Below are 10,817 nucleotides of genomic sequence, written 5' to 3'. Positions count from 1 at the left end.
AGTTTATTTATTAGTTTTATATACTGCTCTCCCCCGAAGGGCTCTGGGCCGTGCACAACATATAAATCGAAGTAGAGCACAGTTTAAACACAACAAATACAACTATAATAACATATATATGGCTCTAAAGCAGTGGTTCTCAACCTTCCTAATGCCACGACCCTTTAATACAGTTCCTCATGTTGTGGTGACCTCCAACCCGAACATTTATCCATTTTACAGAGGGGGAACACTGATGCAGAGAGTCTTAGGTGACCCCTGTGAAAGGGTCGTTCGACCCCCAAAGGGGTCCCGACCCACAGGTTGAGAACCGCTGCTCTAAAGGATCAAATAGTTAAAGCTTCCATTAAAACACAGCGTCACAGTTAACATCCTTCCCACTAGATCTTAACATTTTCTCTAATTGTAAAATACGTAATAGCTTAATCCATATAGGTGCTTGATGAAGAAAAGCACCCCAGATGTATAGCTAATCATGAAAAGGAAATCATGAGTTGATCTGTGTACTTTTATTGAACCAAAAGCATACCTGAAGAGAGAGGGGCAGATCTTGCTCTGCAGCCTCAATTTTCATTCAAAGGAAATCCAAAGCAATAAACATTTTTGAATTATTTTAAATCCACTAAAGAAGCAGTGGGATTGAAGATGGGAAACCAGTTTCAAAGTAAAACATTTATAATAGCAATATTTTACTAAACATATCAGACATGCATATTTTGTTTCTCTCAAAAGCTAATGAGCAATGTGGTGTGTGTTTTTTTTAAAAGCACTTTGTTATAATGCTCATTACTGAAGCTGGTTTCAGTATACTGTACATTACTAAAGCCTAATTTTGGTCACAGTAGCAAGTACCCTATTAAAATTAGTCTTAACTTGTTTCAGAAAGGACTTTGCATTTGTCTTCAATAAGGAAGCAAGTTCCTTGAACAAAGAACATTTTATGAGAATTTAAATTTTCATTCTTTGCCCTTTTGACAGTTCAGAACAAGTATTTTCCTAGACTGAATAAGAGAGATGCACATACAGAGGCCAGATTCAGCCTTTAAATTCAACATTTATCCAGCATAGTATTTACAGTTATTCTTTCCACATTGTGACATTCCCCGTCACAGTTTTCATATATTACAGGTTGGCATAAGAAATTAAATGGGAATTCTTTGGGAATTTTGGGGAAGCTGCAAATGACACACAAAGGCCAACAGACAACACAAAAAAGTTTAGAAACTCAGAAATGCATAAAATATATGTATAGTATTGAAGAATATCAACATTTTATCTTATAAAACCATAAATATACACAATTTCTTTTAAAGAGTTAAAATAAAAGAAAAAATCAAACTTCTCTGGTAGAGAGGGCTAAACATTTTTATGCAGATTTCTAGATCACCGGGGGAGGGGAGGGGAGCCATGTTCCTAGCCCCATTGATGTGGAAGGAATAACTGTACTTCATTTGTAGCCCATTTTTATCTGCAATGGGTACCCAAAGCAGCTTACATTATTCTCCTCCATTTTTTCCTCTTAACAGCAATGTGAGGTAAGTTATTCTGAGAATGTATGGTTGGCCCAAAGTCAGCCAGGAAGCTTGACGTAGACTTCTTGGCTAGGCCAAACACCATGTTTCCCAACTCAGTATGAAAGCATCAACCAACGTGTTCCACACTGATCCCACATTAATTGACTGCATTTCCCCATTAGATATTACACATTGATACATAAACAATGTAAAAACATGGAGAGCTGGTATTCTTTCTGGGAGGGAGAAAAAGCAGGTCCCAATGCCTGGTTTCCCCCTGCTTCTACTCATATAGTAACTGTTGGTTTTGGAGCTTTACTTCTGGTACCCTCATATCAACTACTTCACAACTATCATAATCTTGACATTTGCTTACTCCTAAATCTGAGTCTTTATTGTTGCAGGAACAGGTAATTAGCTGGGATACTTTAGCAAAGTTTTGTGCTGATAAAATATAATGAATACTGCCTGATCTGGATGTCAGCTACAACGTAGATCACTCAGAAGAAATGTCTAATACATTGTCTGGTCTATCCTTTCGACCCAAGTTCCATGACATATGTTGACAGAATCCTATGATCTGTGAAGCTTGCTTGGATTCTTGTTTGTCCTGACTGATAAAATCATGTGAAGACCACATCAATAAGCTCTTGGAGTCTATCATAATTGACAGCACAATTCACTGGGTGGAGGAAAATGGTGCATGAGTGCTCTTGTGTGAGTGCCCCTCAAACTGACAGAGCCCTTTGGTGAAGGCAGTGGAAGTACATCTTCAATTGGCTGAAGGCACATTCAATAACCATGTGAGTGGTTTGGTGTGCCTTGTTATAGATTGCTCAGCCCTCTGGCTCTTCCTGGCTGAAGGGGGTAAGCAAATAAGGGAGTAGACTAATCACCTGCAGGGGCGGGGGGGAAGCGATCTGAAATCTACCAGGCAGGCATCTTTGCCCAGCAGCCACCTAGACAGGGAGCCATGGGACCACCTGCCAACAAATGCTCTGAATGGTGGACCTGTCCAGGTAAAAGCAGTCCAGGCAGTCACTGTGCAAGAGACGCAGAGTGCTGATTGTAGCCTTGTACCATTGTGCCTGCTGCTGCCAGTGATGGAAGGTCACCCAGATGTACAGAGCCAGGAAGAGGTGGATGTGGTGAATGGAGATTGGTGGTGAAGGCAGCTGCAGGAGATACCAGGATGGGCACCTGCAGGGATGCCTTGAGGGGAAGGGGGAACAGTGACCATGAGTTGGCCCCAGACAGTTGCCATAAGGTGACCTCATCCCCCTCCTGCACATCCCCCTGACCCAGACTTACCTGTCCCTGTGAACCACTCCCAGGTGCAACTGGCTCCTTGCTCCATTCTGTCCACCACCTTGGTGACCCTGGCCAAGAACTGGGAGTGTTGGACTTTTAACTTAATATATTTATCACAGTAGCAGAAATGAGACCATGGACAGTTGCTGGTTTTTGTAAAAGAGTTTACTATCTATTAGGGAGGGTTTACATGGAAGAAAAATAAAGAACAGCTTTCTGTTCTTAAACTAACTTGGTTACATAGTTTAGCACCAATTCAAATGGAGGTGGTCTTTCCCAGAAGTTAGTCAGGAGGAAAAGACAGGATTAGCGCATTGAAGAATAGACCTTGACTGCATTAGTTAGAATATCCTTTGTAGAACTGTAGGCAGGTATGCTGTAGTCTTGAGGCAGGGACTGGTTTCCCAGGCTTCCTTTGTCTTTCCTGATTGCTTTAGGAAAGGTGTAGCTAGCTGTTATGCATTTTAATGACTGACAGGGAGACATGTCCAGGCAGACCTTCTTTTTCCCCATCGGTACCAGTGAGCCAATACAGGAGATGGCTTCCATGTTTAGCCTGCATTGCTAGGGCACACTATTGGGGAGGTTTGACAGGCAGAGACACTGCTTCCTAAAAACGTGCTGGTAAAATCCTAAAAATCCCCCCACCCCACCTTACCTTAGGTCTGGCTGGTAACAATAGCTAAATTAGATCTATCCTTCTGCTACATTCTGGTGACTCCTACCTCCCCCTGCTTTCTCCCTTGTTATCCCCATTACAATTTAAGCAGAGTTTGAAATCACAGTTTGATTTGCATGCATGCACATGAGGATTGCTTTGGGGTTCTTTGTTTTCAGCAGCGCTATCCTATGCACCTTTGATCCATTGACTTCAGTAGACTTACAAAAGTGTAAAAATTTGCTTCCGATAGCTCTGTAAGTTCTGTTTCCAGTAAAGACCCATGCTAACTGTTAAAAATGCATTCTGTACATCAATGCATTTTATAATTCGAGCCCTTCGGGGGTGAGGCGGCTTATAAATCTCATAATAAATAATAAAAAATAAATTGTTTTGCTTATTCTTGTGTACAGTGCATGTAATGGAGTGTCAGTGTGTCTGGAGGAGGTCTCATAGAACTGCTGGTATTGTGGTGCACACTGGGAAAACCAAAATACAGGTGTGTTGGTGTGCATCCCAGTATATCTCTGAAGCACACAGATGAAGATATCCGTCAGATAAATAGTCTGCCTAATTAAGTGTTGTTACTGGATCAGGACCTGCAGTGCTTTAGTTTCTCAGACTTTTTCACATACCCAGGCAAGACTGATTCCAGATTTGGGAGGGGAGCAGAGCAGAGACTGCTTAGGGGCTGCCTATGCCCACTACTAGGTCCTCCTTCTTGACCATCCACCACCCACATGTCCTTATCTGCCTAGGTGCCCTTCCTCTGTCTGTTTAATAGCTTTCCCAGTGCAGTTAGTTGTGGCACTCCCACATGACCTTCTTCAGCACTGCTATGGCACCACCCACATGTCCTTCTTCAGTGGCATATGCAGCTGCGAGTAGAGATCCCAAAACACTCATGAGCACATAGAGCCGTGGTGGCGAACCTTTGGCACTCCAGATGTTATAGACTACAATTCCCATCAGCCCATGCTGGCAGGGGCTGATGGGAATTGTAGTCCAAAACATCTGGAGTGCCAAAGGTTCGCCACCACTGACATAGAGGAAGGGTGTGAAGGCAGGGGAAGGGGAGGGAGGGATGGCATGCAAGGGAAGGGGAGGGAGGGAGGGGAGAGAGGGAGGGGTGGCATGCAAGGGAGGGGAGGGAGGGGACCCGGCATCTGGACATGGCCCACCCACCCTAGCAGAGGGAGGGGAAGGGGAGGGAGGGATGGCATGCAAGGAAAGGGGAGTGAGGGAGGGGAGTGAGGGAGGGGCAGCATGCAGGGGAGGGTGGGGTTAGAGGTGTTAGAGGCGATTCAGAGGTGATGCAGGTGTTAGAGGCGATTCAGGAGCAGGGAGTCAGCAGCAGTGTGTCCCACTAGAAACCATGGGCCCTGGCAGCTCCTGAACCTCAGGGGATGCTGATGCTGGCCTGTAGCTCCTCCCAACCTGTATAATGCGTATTCAAGTGGTAGACATGTAAGACTGCTGAAGTAAAAATAACCAAGTCATGTGGCATCTCAACACTAACCATTTATTGTGGTATTTGATTTCATGACTTACAGTTCACCTAGTAGATGCATGCATCAGATGAAACAGACCACAGCAATTCATTAGTTTTTAAGGTGCCATAGGAATAAATGGCTGATTCCACATGGGCCAAAAACAGCGGTGTGAAAACGGAGTGAAAACAGTATAAACCTTTTCACACCATTTAAAACCCTTTTACACCATTTTCACACTGTTTTCACACTGCTGTTTTTGGCCCATGCGGAATCAGCCTTTGTCATATTGTGAAACAGGACAGATACCTGTGTTAAACAAAGAAGGCATTCCACCTATGCACAGTCGTGTTTGTACATGCAAACCTTGTTCTCAGAATAACATCTTTTCACTAAAGAATACTATATGGTTACAAAAAATGCTCTTTATATCTCACAGAATGACAAAACGGTGAAATATGGGAACTGTAAAAGCTGTGCAATTGGTGCCATTAACTTGGACTATGTCTCAAGATTAAAACAAAGGTGAATATAGAATGAAACTTCTAGCAATGGCTACATTTTCTGTGTGTTTTTAAGTCCACTTGCTTTCAAAAATTATTTGCTTTGTCCCTTGGCTTCCTAGCAACTTAGAGGCCTTTCAGTTCTTGCAGTATTTTAGGTTATTTCTAAACAGTTCCTCATTTCCGAAACAAAACCACAGTTTTGCCAGGAAATGCTTTGCACCACATCACTGTATACTTTTTTGTTCAAAAAACCGAAATAGGAAATCAAAACTAAACCCATTTTTAAAAATAACATGCAACTAATGGCTTGATATAACAGGTCCCCATGCCCCTTCAAATAGATGTATCATTAAGGTGCATATTAAAGCACAGTGTTCAACCTTTGGTTATCCCATTGCAGATAGCTATGCAGTTACGAACTAGTCAGTTGCCCACCCTCAACCACCTTTTCAGCAAACCCTTATATAGAGAGTAAGATTTTAATTCATGCTAAGAACTGTGGATGCAGATTCTCTGAGTGGTTTCTATTTCAGAGTAATTAAATTGTCTGATTTTGTCCATGTAAGATAGCCAGATACCCAAGTATTCTTGCAAATATTTATTATTTATTTAAGTTCTATACGTTTAGGCTGACTTCTAAAGACAAAGGCCATGAGTGACAGACAGCTGAATACTGGCGTGCTGTCCAAGTCTTGGAACCCTTGATTGACAGAGGTTTCAAATAATTCTATAGTTGGAAGTTGGGAGATGCAGTTGACATTGACAGTTAGGTGAAAGTTAGAGGCTGGCAGCTGGAGTGAAACACAGTTATGTAGGATCAAAGAAAATCCTGTAGGAGGGAAGTGAATTGAGTAAAGGGGTTGATTCCAAACAGTCTAAAAGTAGAAAACTTGGAACTTGTGTGGGTTTTTTTCATGCCTACACAAACTTAGGAACATTATTTCAAGAAACTCATGACTGTTCACTAAGCAGTGACCTGCCAAGGGTTCTCTTTCAATCTACCTCAGGAATACCAACACCTGTCTGTGAAATACATCTGCTACATAGTGGATAGCAAATATCAATGTTCCTGTTGTTTAACTTGCCAGGTTTATTTTCTGAAAATTTTCTGCAAACCTGACTTTACCATTTCCCTAAAAGAGAAAAATAAAAGTTTTTATTTCACTAGAGTCTTTGGCAACTTCACCATTGTGTGGGTTAGAAAACAGTTCATAAGTCTTTTGAGTGAGAATGATGATTGGTAAGAAAAATCCATCATATTATGCTTCTGGGTTATCTTAGGCCCCTTCCGCACAGGCCAATAAACACGGGGGGGGGGGGGTACTTTGCACAGATCCTGCCCCCAAAATGAGTCTGCCCTGTGTTATTTCCCCCAACCCATTTTTAAAAAAACATTGCCTCCCTTCCACCCATCCTCCTGTCACGAGCCAGCCCCTGGCTGCCTACCAGGACACAGAGGACTCTCTCTGAGACAGAACTTAAGGACACAGTACAGCCAGAGGAGGCTGCTCCAGAGGAAGACCTGGCAGCAGATCCAACTCCCAGTCCTTTCCTCTTTGATGAAATGGAAGGGGCCTTAGTAAATGTATCTGTTGCCTTTGATAAGTAGGTCAGGCCATCCTACTGAGGAGTTTGGAGGCAGAAGCTGGGGGATGAGTCTTGGACTGTTTTAAAGTGTTCCTCAGAGACTGGATTTAGAAGATTGTCACTGGAGACCAGTTCTCTTCAGTATGGGAGTTGTCTTGTAGGTTCCACAGGAATCAATTTTAGCCTGAATGTTGTTCAACCTCTGTGTAAAAGCCCTTAGGAAAAATTTCATAGCTCTAGAACTGAATGACACCCACCTCTAGACCTCTCTATCCAAATCCCCGGGTGATGTGGGAGAGGTCTTGTCCTGATCGCAGCTGTCTGCTGTGGTTAAATGGCTGAGTAAATTGAAACTAAAGTTGGGAAGGCAAAGATCCTGAAGGCCAGACAATGCCAGCACTTTCAACTGGGTCCAGAAACAAACTGACAATGACATTTATATCACGAGCCCATCCTGTAATCCATGTAAACTGTGTGCCATACTGGCAGGGTGTTTTCTCATTAAACAGAAATATGCCAGATGCTCACATTATTGGTTATTATCCTAATTCTTTTTACTTTTCTCGGCTCCTTTGATTCAGCGTTCACCTGTATTTATCGTTTTACCTTCCTTCCCAATTCACACCGCTCTCCCAGTTTGTATCGTTCCCCCCTCTTCCATATTATCCCCACAACAACCCTTTGAGGAAAGATAGTTTAAAAAACTAACTGGGCCAAGATTGTTGCCCAGACCTGTTCCTCCCTCCCCTACCCCGTGAAAGAACTCACATCTTGCCAGTAAAACAATTCACACAGTGTTGTTGCAAACGTGCGGCTTCGTTATCTTGTATCCTGCTCCGTGGCAAATTGCCGCGGCCCACTGTCGTTCTGCATTTTAGGGCAGGAGGAGAGTTTTTTATCCAGATGGAACCCAGAAACAGGCGGATCGCCCCGTACGTGCTTTCAGTCGCACGCAGCGCAGCGCCGCCCGCCCGCCTCCTTTTTTGTTTGGCTCACATCCACGTCCCACTCGCTCGCTGTGCTTTCTGCGCCTTCCCGAACTCCGAATAAAGAGCGTTTCAAGGCTGGCAAAGGGAGCAGGGAGAGAGGAAGCCGCTGTAGCTTCTGGAGATTTTCTCTGGCTGAAGCCAGAGCTTTTGGAGGGTTCACCAAAATTGAAGAGCACACCGCACATTGTAAGAGTGCCTGCACAACCCTTTTACATCCGCACCAGGATGGCCGAGTGGTTAAGGCGTTGGACTTAAGATCCAATGGACGCATGTCCGCGTGGGTTCGAACCCCACTCCTGGTAGTTGGTTTTTTTAATCCAGCTGTCGTTAAATTAAACATGAAAGCGTCTAAAACATGCGGAAGCCATTCGGTCAAACTTCCGCTTCTGAATGACTCTCGGGGATTCCGCGGTGCCCGGCGGAATGGAGCTGCGGGCGGAGCTTCTCCCCGCTGCTGTAGCGGCTATGAAACATGAACTGAAAGAATGGATCATGCATCTTCGCAACGCCTGCAGGCTTCTAAGCCATGATCCATGGGAGGTCGCCATTTGAAATTATTCATCCCCGTGAAGCTATACCAGCAAGAAGGGCTGCTAATGTTACTGCCACAACCAATAACAAGGCACTGGCACCACGATCCGTACAAAATATCCTGCGTAAATACAACCTACAACAGTGAATGATTCTTAAACTTTAATCTGTTGACACCCACCAAGTATGAAACATTATCTAAAGCCCTCCTTCCCAAATCCTAAGTAAAAAACTGACATCAAAACAGAACTTTAGACACAGCAGTTTTATCTATGTTATCTGTATTTACGACAGATGCATATAATAATAAAATATAATCTGAGATCCTTGTGCCTGATAGCTCACTGTGTGTTTTAATTCCTATTTGCTGTGTGCAGCTTTTTGAAGGGCTTGGAACAACATGGAAGTTTTGGGTTTTTACGTTCAGGGCAGAGTGAAATCTCTACAGACCCTCAAAGGCTATGGCAAATGGAGATAAAGGGCTGCCAAAACTCCAGAATGCCCACAGATGTATTAATTTGGGGGACCAGGATATGTCCCTTGTTAAATGACTTTAAAGCCATGGTTTTGCAAAATTTTGAGATATGACATTGGGGGAAAGAGAAAGGGAATGTGTGTCTTAGTACATTTCAGTTTTCTGAGGAAATTTGAAAGGAGTTTTATTTTGCAAAATGAGGACCTGTTCTTTTAGGCTGCAATCCTTCGTGAACTTACTCTGGGGACAAGCCACATTGAACAAAGTCCGACTTCTCAGCAACCTTTTACATGCAATTGTAATTCAGGAGTCTGAAATATACATCACATAATTTATTTGGCACTTTAGTTTATTTTTAGAATATTTATGAAATAAATAGGATTTAAAAAGAGGAACAATGACTTATAACAGTAAAAAAGGTCGGTCCAGCACTTTAAATAGCCCTGCTCAGCACAATGTGGTCAGAGCCAGGAAACTAAGTAGGGGTGGGTGTGATTAGTAATTGGATGGTTGACAGTGGGATAGTGCCAAGGGGAAAGGCGGGTGCGCAAGCGCAACGCACTGGGCGTGCGCTTGTGGGGGGATGGGGAGCGGCATGGCGGGGGCACAGTTCATCCTCGCTCTGGCCCTGATGGTTGACTACCAAGTCATATGACTGCTATGCAGAGAAATGCAAAAAAAAAACCAAACTTTTTACTTCTTTCCTGCCAAGAAACCTCCATGGTTCTGGGATCCCCCTGAGTTAGTTCAGTTACTGAAATAAAATAATTATCTAATATAGGTCTCATTTGTCCCTTATCTGGGAATATAGCAACAAAGTGTCCATAAGGAAGACAGAACTTTCCTGAGAACCAAGTCCTCTGTCTAGGAAGCTCTTAATTACCTGTATGCCAACCTTTACATCAAAAGGTCAGCATTTTCAAGTTACAGCAACTCTATAATGTAATTAAACTGACAGACAGTGACATGCCTAGGGCAGTAAAGTTCATAGCAGAGAGGCCCTGAACATGTCCAGCTTCCAGAATACCTTGCAAAAGGCCAGAAATGTGGGTTTTATTTATTCATTTATTTAAAATATTTATATTCTATCATACCTCATTACACTCAAGGTGACTTACAACAGAACAACCAGTTGCAAGAACACAAAAACATCAGAGTCCACTGATAAATGATAAAATTACAAATTAAATACTGTGTAAAGATGGAAATGGCACTAAGTACACTTACACTTATTTTCTAACATAGGTAGGCTTGGTATTATAAACTGGACACCAGGTAAGTCCTAGTGATACCATATTAAACTTATGTTAAAACACTATAAAAGTGATCCAAAAATAATATTTCAGATATCTTACACTTTACTTTTTTTAACACATCATTTTTTAAAATATGGAATATATAGAACAAAGGAGGACAGCATTTCTACTGTACCTTGAATATTTGGTCAAAAGGGTAATTTTGGCAGCCTGTCATGCCAGGTAAGAAAATCTGCATCTTTTGAAATTCTGTCCTTTTTGCAATAGTAACTGGTCTGTTTTGCATCAGTACTAATTTCAGGGTTGAATTAATAACTGAAAGTGCTGACAGCAGTTTTTAGTTGTTAGGAGAAATTAATATTCTTAACAAGAGTACTGAATTTCAAATATGTTAAGAAGAGTGACATCTAGTGGCTACACATGGCAATAAGTATTAGAACACAATTACATAAAGATCTGTGGTAATCAAATCACAAGGTTCTGGAAAAGAATTGTGGGCC

The 10,817-nt window shown here is 42.5% G+C and overlaps 1 non-coding gene across 1 annotated transcript; it reads left to right on the top strand.

Annotated features, from left to right (window-relative positions):
* Nucleotides 1-8,274: 8,274 nt before the first annotated feature.
* Nucleotides 8,275-8,357, top strand: TRNAL-UAA. The gene has a single exon. It is a non-coding gene; the product is annotated as a tRNA-Leu (tRNA).
* Nucleotides 8,358-10,817: the final 2,460 nt, after the last annotated feature.

This window comes from Sphaerodactylus townsendi, linkage group LG01 (assembly GCF_021028975.2).
Source record: "Sphaerodactylus townsendi isolate TG3544 linkage group LG01, MPM_Stown_v2.3, whole genome shotgun sequence".
Classification (NCBI taxonomy): domain Eukaryota; kingdom Metazoa; phylum Chordata; class Lepidosauria; order Squamata; family Sphaerodactylidae; genus Sphaerodactylus; species Sphaerodactylus townsendi.
Note: the sequence above shows the minus strand (reverse complement) of the source record. Positions and strands in the feature narration are given on the sequence as shown.